Here is a 13,912-nt window from a genome sequence, read left to right as displayed (position 1 = left end):
ATCGATCAGTTATTGACGAAGTTTTATACTTAGTAGTAGGGGGTACGTGATAGGCTTGAGCATCAAGCTTATAAAGTATGTGGTTGTGTTCCGACATGTGCGAAGGAAATGACTATGTCCATTTGTAAGGAAGGTATGGCTTTGATGTCGAGTACTGTGATAGCAAAGGGAAGAGTATGTCAAGTGGTAAGAATGGTGCTGATATTTCTATTTCAGAGCCACTGCCGTCAGCAGGGTGTATTTCCAATACATCCCTCATTGTCGAATGTCGTTCAAGTGAGACCATGATCGTAACATTTAGTTGTAAGTACAGCAGTAAAATATATATGTGACCTATTTCTTAGGATGATGATTCTACCTGTGCGTGATTGGTGTGCTGTGCCAGTGACCTGTGTGAGGATGATTCACGTTTCCCGTTAATGGTAGGAGCTGTCTGAATGGAGTCTGAATGGAGTGTAGGAATGTAGATGTCTTAGCCAGGTTGTCCTCTAGACTACTGAATAACGAACTAATACTTAGTATGTGTTGGATACCTTTCGTGTTGTGTTGAAATCTAAGAAGATTCAATATGGACGTGTGTTTGCGCTGGGCAATTATTCCCACGCATGTAAATTGTTTGTTTGACTGCTTCTTCACATTTTTGATCTTTATTTAGTTGAGGGATCATCGATTGTGGTGTATGCATCTAGCAGATGGAAGACGCTTTTGCTGCTTCTCTAGAGATGAGAAACACATTATTTGACTTTGTAAATTATAGGGATGATTTGGAATCTGTTACATCACCGACATCGGTATTAGTGAATGGAAATATCAGTTTACTCTATTTTCCTGTTGTCGAGATTTTTTCATGTAAAGGTCTTCGCAGAGATGACAAGTTTCTGGTTATTCTATGGTTTACAGCACGCTCCACCTAGCTAAAGTATCGAGTTTCTAGAGAAATAATTTCCAGTCTATATCTTCGGAATTATATTGCACAAGCAATCAGTAGGATACTGTTGTATGCTTGATATCGAGAAGTACTGCGAAAATGGTGTGATATTCTAGAAAACCATGCGAAAATGCATGTGTTCTTGTAATCCCAGAGTATGGAGATGGGTGTAGAAAAGCGAGCAAGCAAGGAAACAGGTTCAGACCAGAAACAGTAACGCGTTTGTGATGAGGGGAAACGAGCCCAAATTTGTAGAATGGTTCTGAGAGTGACTTCAGTCCACTGAGGACGCTCTGGAAGCGTGTTGGGAATGTATGACTTGTGTCTGTCGGCTGCAGGAAAATATCTAGTGCTGTGATGAGTATATACAGTGCTGTCTGTCTTTGTAGTATATGTACAAATGATGTAAAATGGGTAATATTGTTTGGTGCAGGATACGAATTGTATGTTTGCTACATCGACATGGTACACGGTGATATATTGCTGGGTTGGAGATTGGTTTCATGCTCTAATATTCAGGCTTGTGTCCTCAGTGGGAGAGCAGTGTAATTGAGGAAGAGTATTTCCGTATTTGATGGTATGTGGGGTCACTATGAATGGTTTACATGTAGGTGCAATATGGCGATCTGTGTAAGATAGATTTTTTGCCGCTGAAAGTCTCGTTTGCAGAAAGAAAGAAAAGGCAGATGGTGCTTCTACACCGGCGGCATCAGTAATACAATTTCCGAGAGGTCGACTTGGCTCTTATTTTACATAGTCATGTGATGTGAGAATAACACTGAGAACCTTTTAGGTGGTGAGTCGCCATGCGGTCGTTTTGCAGCGAGGTGTCAGTCATGTTGGGGCAGGTGAGCACAGCTGGATGCAGCTCATATGTTCCATTAGGATCGCTAGGGAGAAAGCAGCCTGTGCTATTCTGGAACAGATTTCTACGACGAAATCTATGACGTCAGTATCCATCGGTATAGTGTCAGCAACAGTAAATACTCACGCTGCCTGGAGGCGTTTCGCACATGGGATCAGTGTGAGTGCGCGAGTTCTGTGGCGAGGTGGACAGGGGCGTGTGCTGTATCTCACGTGATCAGCGAGGACGTGACGGGGGAGGAGGAGACACTGTGGAATCGGGCCGCTGTGAGCAGCCTGGTTGCCGCAGCCTAAACTGCTAGGCTGAGGGAGGGTGCCCCATGGACACCAGAGCGATGCTGTGGCAGCCGCAGCTGGGGTGAGGTCGGAGACGGGGGCCGTGGTGGCGGCTGCTGTGATATAAATTTTTGATATCAACGTGGTGTTAGCAGTGCAATAGCTAAGGGGAGGTTGTGCATGAGTGGGTGACATGGAGCATGTTAACTGCAGAACACTAGGTTAATTTGCATACAGTACAAAAGTTTAAGGGGGTGGGTGACAAAGAAGAATGCGCCAGAAATTCTATTCAAAAGCATGTAAAGTTCGAATAGTGTACCAGAAAATGGTGGAAGGACATAACTAACCATTTAAATTGGTATCAAAGACGGTAGAATACTTTAAGGAAATGGGAGTAACGTGGAAAACAACTTAACAGAACTATAGGTTAAGTGCTGACAAAGAGCCAAACATTAGATTATGCAACATGTTTGCTCTATGTAATTACTTCTTACGTGACCTACATGTTCTCAAACAGCAGAGAACGACGAGCCAGAGAAATCCAACACCCACAAACTGATTTTTTTTGTAAATAAACAATATGCCCTTGAATTTCCTGTTATGAGACCTTTCCTCTCCACCACCAGACCGCCATTTTGGATAACATCATGGAAGGGACAAATGCACCCTCTGGTGGCAGTACTGTGTACTAGATCATTTGGACTCCAGACTTTGTGGTGAACACACAGTTTCCCTCCATTCCTCCCCCTCCCCCCCGCCATCTTGCATTATGTCATGGAATGGATGGCAGTGCCCTCTGCTGGCAGTACTGTGTATTAGGTCAGTTGGACTCTGAACCCCATGGGGACCACACTGGATGGCGGTAGCGCCTCAAATTGTTTAAATAAAAACTGGTGCATGAAAAATAAAGACTTATGTCCAGCACAGATTGAGTCCTCTCCCAGCCATTTCCTAGGATGAGGTAGCAGTTGGGTGACTTAGGTTAGTGGAGGTAGTCCAAATGCCCTTTCTTTCCTTCGATTTTCTCAGGTTGGTAGAGATAGCCAAAGTGACCTATCTTACCTCTATAATTCACACTTCCTGCCAATGCCTAGGAAGAGGTGGCGATCGGATGACTTTTAGGTTAGTGGAGGTAGCCCAACTGACCTATCTTTCTGCCATTTTCTTAGGTTAGTAGAGGTGTGTTGCATTGTCCTGATGGAATTTTAACTTGCCATCATTTTCTGGGGGAGTGGGTTAGGTTAGTGGAGGCAGCCCATTTGACCTAACTTCCCATCAAAATTCAAACTACCTGCCAAAATCAGCCATCTTGGATGACGTCATGAACACCACCTTGGATGAAATCATGCACTGTTGCCAAGTCTACACTCCACTATCTTGGATGATGTCATCGCCACCATCTTTGATACATCTGGCAACAATACAGAGTGGGCCAGAAACCGCTTTGTCCCAATAGTGACTTCTTTTGTGACGTCTTCAGAAAACTTGTTCATAGTTGGCAGAAATGTATCCAACTGGCTGGTGATTATGTGGAAAAGTAAGTATTGGTAATTAATGATCACATTCTAGGGATTAAGTGATTTTTTCTGACCGACATATCGATATCAGAATGACAATATGGAGTGCTGAGATTTTTATATTATCTTTGTTTCGCAATACTGGATAAATATTTGAAGTTGTTGTAGAACATAATTTTGCTTTCAATGTGTGAAGAACTAGTTTTCCTTTTTGAGCTTTTTTTCACGTCCAATCTTTCTCTTTGACGGTGTGAAACAAATATATATTGCACAAAGAAGTCTGATTGCACTGGGGGGTGGGGTGGGGAGGGGGGGGGGGTGAATGGAATGACAAAATTTCCGACCTGAAGAAATAACACATCAACTGCGTTAAAAAAAAAATTAACGCCACTAGTGTGCTATTTTTTCACATCGGCATTCTTGAAAAACAGTCGCTGAAACTAATGGAGAAAAATCGAAATTGCAAGACTATCTTTGCGGTGGGCGGAAGGAAAATGCTGACGTAATCGCCGTTCGGTGCTACTAACAGAAACTGCTGTGTTTAACTTCACCACGAAATTTTGTCACAGCAACTGCTAGGCGTCTGTCGTTTGCAAAAATGAAAGAAAAGAAATACGGGGATGTCGACATGAAGTGTTCTCGACAAATCCGTCATGTGACGTAACCGAATGGCAGATCCATCGACACCTTTTATTGTGCCACTAACGTATAGTTAACATTGTTAGCAAAATGGTGGTCGACAAACGTGAACTTGCATCGTCTTCCTTTCAGTTCTTACTCTAAGGGGGTAAGCCGTATAATAAATCAATACTTGAATATACAGCTCTAAAAATGGCAGTATATTTACAAACTGCAGCCGATACGTCGATACATATACCCCAGCTCTAAAAATTGCAGTATATTTACAAACTGCAGCCGATACGTCGATACATATACCCCCCCCCCCCCCCCCAACAAATTGTGAGGTCTTGTGTTCCTGCGCGACGGACTGAATATTGTTGTAATAAACATAACAGGCTGCGAGACAGACGAAACTTTAAGGACAGCTTCTGGAGAAATTTAAAGACTGTAGATGTTTTTTCGGACACGTCGTGCGAGGAGAATAGCAAGATAGATGCATGAAATATAGCTTTTTCATATTTTAATGAAATCATATTGGTTTCGTGTGGCACATGGAGAGAATAAAAGTCCACCGACCACCTGTATCTATGTTTTTAGGCTTTGTTTGCGGTACTTACAGGAAATAAAATCTAAAAACTGAAATAACATATTAATTAAGCTGTTCATTTTCATATAAGTTCTCTGTTGACATTGTACCCTTCTTAAGACATTGTTTCCTTTGTTAAGAAGCATAGTATTGTTCAGACCAATGCTATGCGTGAAAATTACGCGAAGTTTTACTCCTTTTGAATATATACTTCATTCTAAAATAATTGTCTTGGAATATCATTTAATAGGAATATTTACTCTCACCATGCCACTGCATATCGTTACGCATTACCAAATGCCACAGTTTGAATATGTATATAGAAACACAAATATAGCTTAACCGATGTCTGCTTGCTGTTTGCTGTTGTGCTTTCGAGAAATCTGCAACAGTTTTGTCAAGATATGACGTAAGTGGAAATTTTGATTAGGACCAGGTAATTGTTTTACGTCAGTTGCATTGAGTTAAGTTACAGCTCAGTTCAAATTGGGTTCTGTTTAGTCAAAGGTTAGCAAACGAGTGTAAGTGGGATCACAGTTTGTGAATACATAGATTTGATAATAAGTAGACTTTTATAGAATGAGAGGTAAAGCTGGGCTAAAATTCTATACAGAAACAAAACGTAGTGGAGAGGTTACAACCTCTTACGATTTTCTGTCACATTGGAAGTCGTGAAGTGCCCTGAAAGGTAAGCAACGGGTACGTTTATGCACCCCTGGGCGAGCCGTGTGTCTGGACGGGACGGACAACGAACGAGTCCCGCCAAGGTTGCAACCGGACCGCCACACCTGCCGTGCATCCATCGCCGGCGCGCACAAAGGTTCTTTAATAACCTGGCGTGGAGTGGCCGTTCTGCGATACCTCACGTGCGGCGCGCGTGTCAAGCGAACTGCATAGTCGCCCCGCGGTGCAAGGTTTGCCTCCTCACCCCGGCCGCAATTCATCAAGAGCGCTGCCCCCACCCCAGCCGGTGAATTGCGCGCATGCGCAATGGGCCGAAGCGCTGAAGCGAGAAGCCATTAACCTATGCTCCCCCAGCGCCGTAATGGATTAATAATCGACGGTTGGAGCCGCTAAGAGCGAAAAAAAGGAGCCTTAATTAAAATTTTCCACCGGCGCTCCGGTCTCCAAGAACAATGCTCCCCTCGCGGCGTAGAAATTCCGTCAGAGGTTAATTAAGAAATTCAGGCCTTACGTGCTGATGTGTCAGGTCATAAAAAAGGCGGTCACCCTTTCGAGAGGGAAAAAATTCGGTTTATAAACCGGGACTTGTTTCTCGTTTGCATCGCGTTCCGAGCCTTTATAGCGGCCCAGTGTGGCTTTTATGAAGCGTTATGAAATGAATACAGTACACAATAAACAGGGAACCCGTTCCACAGCCGTCCACATTCGAATTCTTAACTACAATGGAGGAGAAACAAAAATGTGATTTTCAGTCTTTCATATGATTATCGACCAAATTTAAAATGCTGTCATAATCTGCTCACTAAGAGGTATATTCTTACCATAAACTTTAACATTATATCATCCATGTTTGAGTGTGATTTGCAAACTCTCTGTTTGCAGCGTAAAAGATAAATTAAACAGTTATCTACATATCACAGATAATAGCTTAAGTTCTGTCCTACGCTAAAGATTAAACACAACAATGGAAAATTGTACTGAATTGCAGGAGGATCTGCAAGGAATTGACGCATGGTTCAGGGAATGGCAATTGAATCTCAATGTAGACACGTGCAATGTGCTGCGAATACATAGAAAGAAAGATCCTTTATCATTTAGCTACAATGTAGCAGGTCAGCAACTGGAAGCAGTTAATTCCATAAATTATCTGGGAGTAGACAATAGGAGTGATTTAAAATGGAATGACCATATAAAATTAATCGTCGGTAAAGCAGATGCCAGATTGAGATTCATTGCAAGAATCCTAAGGAAATGGAGTCCGGAAACAAAGGAAGTAGGTTACAGTACACTTGTTCGCCCACTGCTTGAATACGGCTCACCGGCGTGGGATCCTTACCAGATAGGGTTGATAGAAGAGATAGAGAAGATCCAACGGAGAGCAGTAGCTCGGTACGGGCTTTTGTTGAAGTTTCGAGAACGTACCTTCACCGAGGAGTCGAGCAGTATATTGCTGCTTCCTACGTATATCTCGTGAAGAGACCATGAGGATAAAATCAGAGAGATTAGAGCCCACACAGAGGCATACCGACAATCTTTCTTTCCACGAACAATACGAGACTGGTTCGAACATCAACCTCATGTCACTGCCATTATCTAGGATATGAAGGCTAGTTACAACAGGTGGGGGTCAGCTTCCGTCAGGAGAGGATCAACTACCTTACCATATCCTTTCCAACTTACCCGACGCCTCATCCAGGCCAGAGACGATACAAGACGGTACCGACAAGTGGGCTCATACTATAAAATTTTTTGACAGTAGTCGTTGATCATTAGAACATCTCACTCTTAAAGTTTCGTTTTTCCTCCCTTATGGGTGCCTCACTTTTTGCCAGGCAGTGCATACTCCTAGATTCCTCATTTAATACTTGGTCTTGAAACTTTGTCTGTTTTGGTGGGATACTTGATACCTGTCTTCAAGTTGAAACTTCGTAATATACAGGGTGTCCCAGCTATCTTGTCCACCCAAAATATTTCTGAAACAATAACAGCCATTGGAAAACGACTGTCACCGGTATCAATGTAGGGCTTGGGCCCATGAATGTACATATTTGGAAACATTCTAAAACGAAAGCATATGTGTTTTTTAACACAAGCTTTTTTTAAAATGGACCTCCTATATATTTTCTTCAGCAATCCATAGCATGACAAAGCACATACACAACGACGTTGATTGCATCGCAATATTCCCATTACATCCCGAGATACTCAGACGCGAAGTTGACGCTTGAAACACCCGACATGCGCTGCTAGCGCACTTCCTGAGGCACAGGCGTGAACCCCATGCTGCCCGTGATCGCCATGTGATTGACATGTGTAATCACACCTCTATACTTATCAAGAGGTCCGAAACGAATAATACGGTCTGCTCTCATCCTGCATTAACGTCGTACATTCCAGCAGGTATTTATCCCATAGGCTAGGGGTGATGCGGTTCTGTAACATGTCTGTGTACCGCAACGTTAGTCACAAAGTTAACTCCGCTTATCGTGAATCCGTGACTAAAAAGGTAATGCCGTTCAACGTTAAAGCTTTACTTTACTGTAGATCTAGCGCAAGTGACAGTTAATCATTCACTCGTAATAGTAAAATTCATGTTGATGGTTTTAGTGAAACGAACAAGTGGACTAAAAGTTTTACCCTTGTTTATGTAAAAAGGTTTTGATTTGGGAAGTTCAGGTAGGACATAGAAGATAAATGTAAACATGTTTAACCAATTAGTTTTATTATCACATAATTATCAATGTTATGTATATCTAATGCGTTAAATGACAAATTGTTTGCAAACAAATGTTTCTTAACATCACTGGATAAAATGACCCTTTGTAGAAACTTCCACTGTGATACCAGCACTACATACTAAACATAGTGTTCACATCTCATGCTCAAAGTGATGGCCATTGGCTTGCATACATAGGGTCACTCTGCGGATGAAGGATGCCCTACTTCGTGCTACTGTTTCCTCTTTGATGGCTGTACAAGCATCAATAAAGCGTTGCTTCATGTCCTCTGGCGTTGTTGGTTCATGTTGGTAAACAGCATCCTTCACTGCTCCCCAAAGAAAATAATCCAGCGGTGTAAGGTCCGGAGATCGGGCAGGCCTCCTAACTGGGTCACCTCGTCCAATTCACCTACCAGGGAACTTACGGTTCAGAAGTCGTCGTGCTCGTAAGGCGTTATGTGCCGGGCATTCATCATGCTGATACTACATGACCATTCTCCGGTTCAGAGGTACGGTGTCCAAGAGAACAGGAAGACTGTGTCGTAAAATCTGGAGTATTGTCTGCCATTTTGGATGCCATTTATAAAGAAAGGTCCGATAATGGTATCGCCAATAATCCCACACCAAACATTAACTTTCCACGGAAGTAGATGCTCTACCTGACGGAGCCATTTTGGATTGTCTGCGGACCAATAATGCATATTCCTCATATTGACAATTCCTTTATTGGAGAATGATGCCTCGTCAGTAAAGAGAACATCTGCAAAAAAATTTGGATTAGTCAGAAGTTTTTGCTGAGCCCACCGACAAAATGATACCCTATTGCGGAAGTCATTTCCATGAAGATCCTGGTGTAAATGAACATGTTAAGGATGAAATTTATGACGTTTAAGAATACGCTGTGCACTTGATTTCGACACACCAACTTCACGTTCAATTTGACGTGAGATGATTTGAGGATTCAAAGCTATGGTAGCGAGCACAGAAACTTCAGCACGTTCATCTGTGCGTGCTCTAGGACGATGTCGAGGTCTTGGATTTAAGCTTCCCGTTTCACGTAGACGAGATGTGAGACGACCAAACATCTGGCGCGAAGGCGATGGCTTGTCAGGGAATCGTCTTCTGTACAGTCGTTCTGCGTGAACAGCATTTCGTCCACCTACAACAGGGTACAGTACAGGTATGTAGAGTAGGGTAGAAAACAGACATATTAATTTTATAATCATAATGTTCGCTAACAGTACGATCAACAAACAAGCAACTCATAACGTACATTCTCCATAGATCAGCAGCATTTCTACCATATCTTCATGTGTGTACATTATACTGTACAGTATAAGTTCCACATCACAACGTTTATTCACAATGTGTACTACCTCCGTGCCGTCACTAGATTACTCTGATGCACGACTACACTGGCAAGCGGTGTACTGCACGCCAAAGGAACAACAAATGGGATGCTCGGAGGGTGGTGGAGTACAGGAGTTCGCATGGGTCGAAAATCATAAACAATGCGAAGTAGTAACTGTGGCAGTAGTGGAAACTACGTTGGACACTTGACTAGGTAGAGCCAGGCCCTGCGCGACAGGCACAATGGGTAATATAACGCATTAGATAAACCTTATTTTGGGTGTGCAGGATAAATAAGACAACCTGAAGGGTGTACACCGATCGGTACTGGTTCATATTGTGTATGTAGATACGTAAAACGTGCAAGAGGGAAACCATTATGTGCTTATGGGAGTAGATGGCAGCAGACCGTATTATTCGTTTCGGACCTCTTGATAAGTATGGAGGTGTGATTACACATGTCAATCACATCGCGATTACGGGCAGCATGGGGTTCACGCCTGAGCGTCAGGACGTGCGCTAGCAGCGCATGTGGGGTGTTTCAAGCGTCAACTTTGGGTCTCAATATCGCGGGATGTAATGGGAATATTGGGATGCAATCAACGCCATTGTGTATGTGCTTTGTCATGCTGTGGATTGCTGGAGAAAAAATACAGGAGGTCCATTTAAAAAAACTTAAGTTTGTGTTAAAAAACACTTATGCTTTCGTTTTAGAATGTTTCCAAATATGTACATTCATGGACCCCAGCCCTACATTGATACCGGTGAAAGTCATTTTCGCTGGCCGCGGTGGTCTCGCGGTTCTAGGCGCGCAGTCCGGAACCTCGCGACTGCTACGGTCGCAGGTTCGAATCCTGCCTCGGGCATGGATGTGTGTGATGTCCTTAGGTTAGTTAGGTTTAAGTAGTTCTAAGCTCTAGGGGACTGATGACCAAAGATGTTAAGTCCCATAGTGCTCAGAGCCATTTGAACCCAAAGTCATTTTCCAATAGCTGTTATTATTTCAGAGATATTGTGGGTGGACAAGCTAGCTGGGACACCCTGAATAATTTTTACTTAAACTGAAATAACTGAGAAGGTGAAACTTCTGCGTTGTTACTTAACTTGGTTAATGCAACTGAACTTTCTAAAACTGCCGAGTGAAACTGAACGTACTGTGACTTTGCTTGTCTTTATCATTTCAACACTGACCTACAGAATTTTCCCTGACAAATACAGCTGAAACTTACTCTATCCATTTATGACCCACAATATACAAGGATAACGCAATCTGAGTATTAATTAACACAAAAGAATGGCCCTGAATTAGAAGAAATCCAAACAACACATTCATACATTTCCTAAGTCACTTACCTCACACAAAATCTTCATGTCACGAACTACAGCAAATGCAGCAAGTATACAGCCAACTAAATAAAGAGATTCTAGCTACTGTAGGCTCTAATTACTAATAGGCGTGTGGTTAGCAAAGGAAAGATTTTGTTGCAGAACAAACAACGCATTTAGCAAATTTTACATTAATCATCCAGTTCGAAAAATTATATAATCGTCAATAATTCCATTATCCACATTTTACAATCCATGTTCAACTAATATCAAATCTCCATGACTGACATACGTATTCCATTACCCACATTTTACAATCCACGTTCAACTAATATCAATACGTCTAGACCGTCCGCTCGCGCTAACACTGCCTCTAACATCCATCACTGCGAGTCCAACCAGCCACAGAGTCTCTTACAGAAGGCGAACAGCGCTGTCAGCGATAGTAATGCAGTCTAAAGCGCTGCAAACGTACAGATATATAAACAGGCTACTTACAAAGTGTCTGCCAGGTCAGGTTTTACAGCATCTCTGTGACCCTTTCCCGTGAGTCAAGCACTGACTATATGTGCTGCCCTTCTTTAGATGCTTTCTATAATCCCTGTCAGCCCTATCTGGTATGGGTCTCCCGCGCTTCAGCAGTATTCTGGCAGAAGACGCACAACCATTTTGTAAGTAGTTTCCTTTGTACACTGATAGCATTTGCCCAGCGTACTACTAGTAAACCGAAGTCATCCACCTGACCGAGCGAGGTGGCGCAGTGGTTAGCACACTGGACTCGCATTCCGGAGGACGACGGTTCAATCCCGTCTCCGGCCATCCTGATTTAGGTTTTCCGTGGTTTCCCTAAATCGCTTCAGGCAAATGCCGCGATGGTTCTTTTGAAAGGGCACGGCCGATTTCCTTCCTCACCCGAACTTGCGCTCCGTCTCTAATGACCTCGTTGTCGACGGGACGTTAAACACCAATATCCTCCTCCTCCTCCTCTTCCACCTGATGTAAATTGCTCAAAACAATTAAAGGATCACTTTTTCAAACCCAGTAATTGTCCCCCACTGCGGCGTATGAGTGTGAAATTTGATTCTCAGTTGCCTACAGTCTACCTCTGTGATGACGCAAAAGCATGGCGCATTGCGACGACACCCTCGGCTCCTAGTGGTTCCACCTAGTATACCAGATCAAAATGAGCGGTGCGCTACACTCCGCAGAGATCCGATCACATTCAGTGGAGCTCCAGCCACAGGATGTACTCAGGATAGGGTTGAAAAACCCACGGGATGACCGCAGTGTAGCACGTTGTCAAGAAAGTCGTCCTGTTCCTCATCGCATTACGAACTGTTGTTTTCGACTGCGAAGTGTGTGAAAACCGACCCCCCAAGGGAAGTGGTAATTTCATTTCCACCACCTGAGGTCGATTGTGAGCGGCGGTGTGTCTCAAATGTTTTCCTCAGCCACTCATAACGGAACCGCATGATTTCAACGCTGTATGTCCCAGTTCTGAAGGTAATCACAGAGGTGCCAAAAGAATTGGTGAAATGTGGGTGAGAGATGCTGCGGCGACCTTGACAAAAATGGTTCAAATGGCTCTGAGCACTATGGGACTTAACATCTGAGGACATCAGTCCCCTAGAACTTAGAATACTTAAACCTAAGTAGCTCAAGGACATCACACACATCCATGCCCGAGGCAGGATTCAAACGTGCGACCGTAGCAGTCGCGCGGTTCCAGATTCTAACGCCTAGAACCGCTCGGCCAATCCGGCCGGCCATAGTGCGACGTGTTCACGGTGGTGTTGGCCACAATTGTGGTGGAATGTAATGCGGAAGTGACGTCATTAACCTCACATGATCGTCTGAGCTGCGGCCTTTTCCTCGCATGTGTCGACAGCTTGCTACTTGAAGCGTCGCCAAGCCCGAGAATAATGTGCCAGGGCGCCTCGCTGTTGCATCACTGCCGAGGAAAGTAGTATTCAGCTTTGAGCCAAATTTCTAACTTATGCGCCGTAATGGAAGACAATTACGGGGTTTCGAAAAATTGATTCTTTAATTTGGTTGCGCAGCGTACTAAGCCTGTCTGACCGTTCCCTCTCCAAGGGGAGTTTGAAAAGTCCATGCAAAAATAGATACTAGTTACGAGTTTTGGGTAAACATTTATTATTTTTCCACATAGTCTCCTTTTAGACTTATGGACTTCGTACAAGCTGTTCTAATTTGTTGATCCCTTCCGAATAACAGGAATTGACCAAGGCTGCAAAATAACTATTAATGGCTGCAATCACCTCCTCGTTTGAATAAAATCTTTGTCCCTCCAGCCATTTCTTTAAATTGGGGAACAAACAGTAGTCCGAGGAGGCCAAGTCTGGAGAATAGGGTGTGTGTGAAACGAGTTGGAATCCTATTTCCATTAATTTTGCGACCACAACTGCTGAGTTGTGTGTTGGTGCATTGTTGTGATGGAAAAGGACTTTTTTGCGGTCCAATCGCCGGCGTTTTCCTTGCAGCTCGGTTTTCAAACGGTCCAATAACGATTAATAATAACCACCTGTAATATTTTTACCCTTTTCCAGACATTCAATAAGGATTATCCCTCGCGAATCCCAAAAGACAATCGCCATAGACTTTCCGGCCGAAGGAATGGTCTTCGACTTTTTTGGTGCAGATTCTCCCTTGGTAACTAATTGTTTAGATTGTTGTTTGGTCTCAGGAGTATAGTAATGTATCCATGTTTCATCCACAGTGACGGATTCTTCCTGATCAGGTGCAAACCATTCTTGAAACACTTCACACAATTCCGTTACTGGTCAAGCGTGGGCAATCGCGGACGCATCTTGCGGATAGCTTTCTCATGTCCAAATGTTTATGAAAAATATTATGTACCCGCTCATGCGAGATGCCCACAGCACTATGTACCTTCTCTCATCCATCACCATATTATGGATTTTATAAATCATTTCAGGAGTCGTAACCTCCTCAGGGCGTCCAGAACGTTCAGCATCACTTGTGCCCATATGGCCACTCAGAAAATTTTGAAACCAGTTATA

The 13,912-nt window shown here is 43.4% G+C and overlaps 1 non-coding gene across 1 annotated transcript; it reads left to right on the top strand.

Annotated features, from left to right (window-relative positions):
• The first annotated feature begins 11,617 nt into the window (after positions 1-11,617).
• On the top strand, positions 11,618-11,690 carry Trnaa-cgc (transfer RNA alanine (anticodon CGC)). The gene has a single exon. It is a non-coding gene; the product is annotated as a tRNA-Ala (tRNA).
• Positions 11,691-13,912: the final 2,222 nt, after the last annotated feature.

Source organism: Schistocerca gregaria, chromosome 3 (assembly GCF_023897955.1).
Source record: "Schistocerca gregaria isolate iqSchGreg1 chromosome 3, iqSchGreg1.2, whole genome shotgun sequence".
Classification (NCBI taxonomy): domain Eukaryota; kingdom Metazoa; phylum Arthropoda; class Insecta; order Orthoptera; family Acrididae; genus Schistocerca; species Schistocerca gregaria.
Note: the sequence above shows the minus strand (reverse complement) of the source record. Positions and strands in the feature narration are given on the sequence as shown.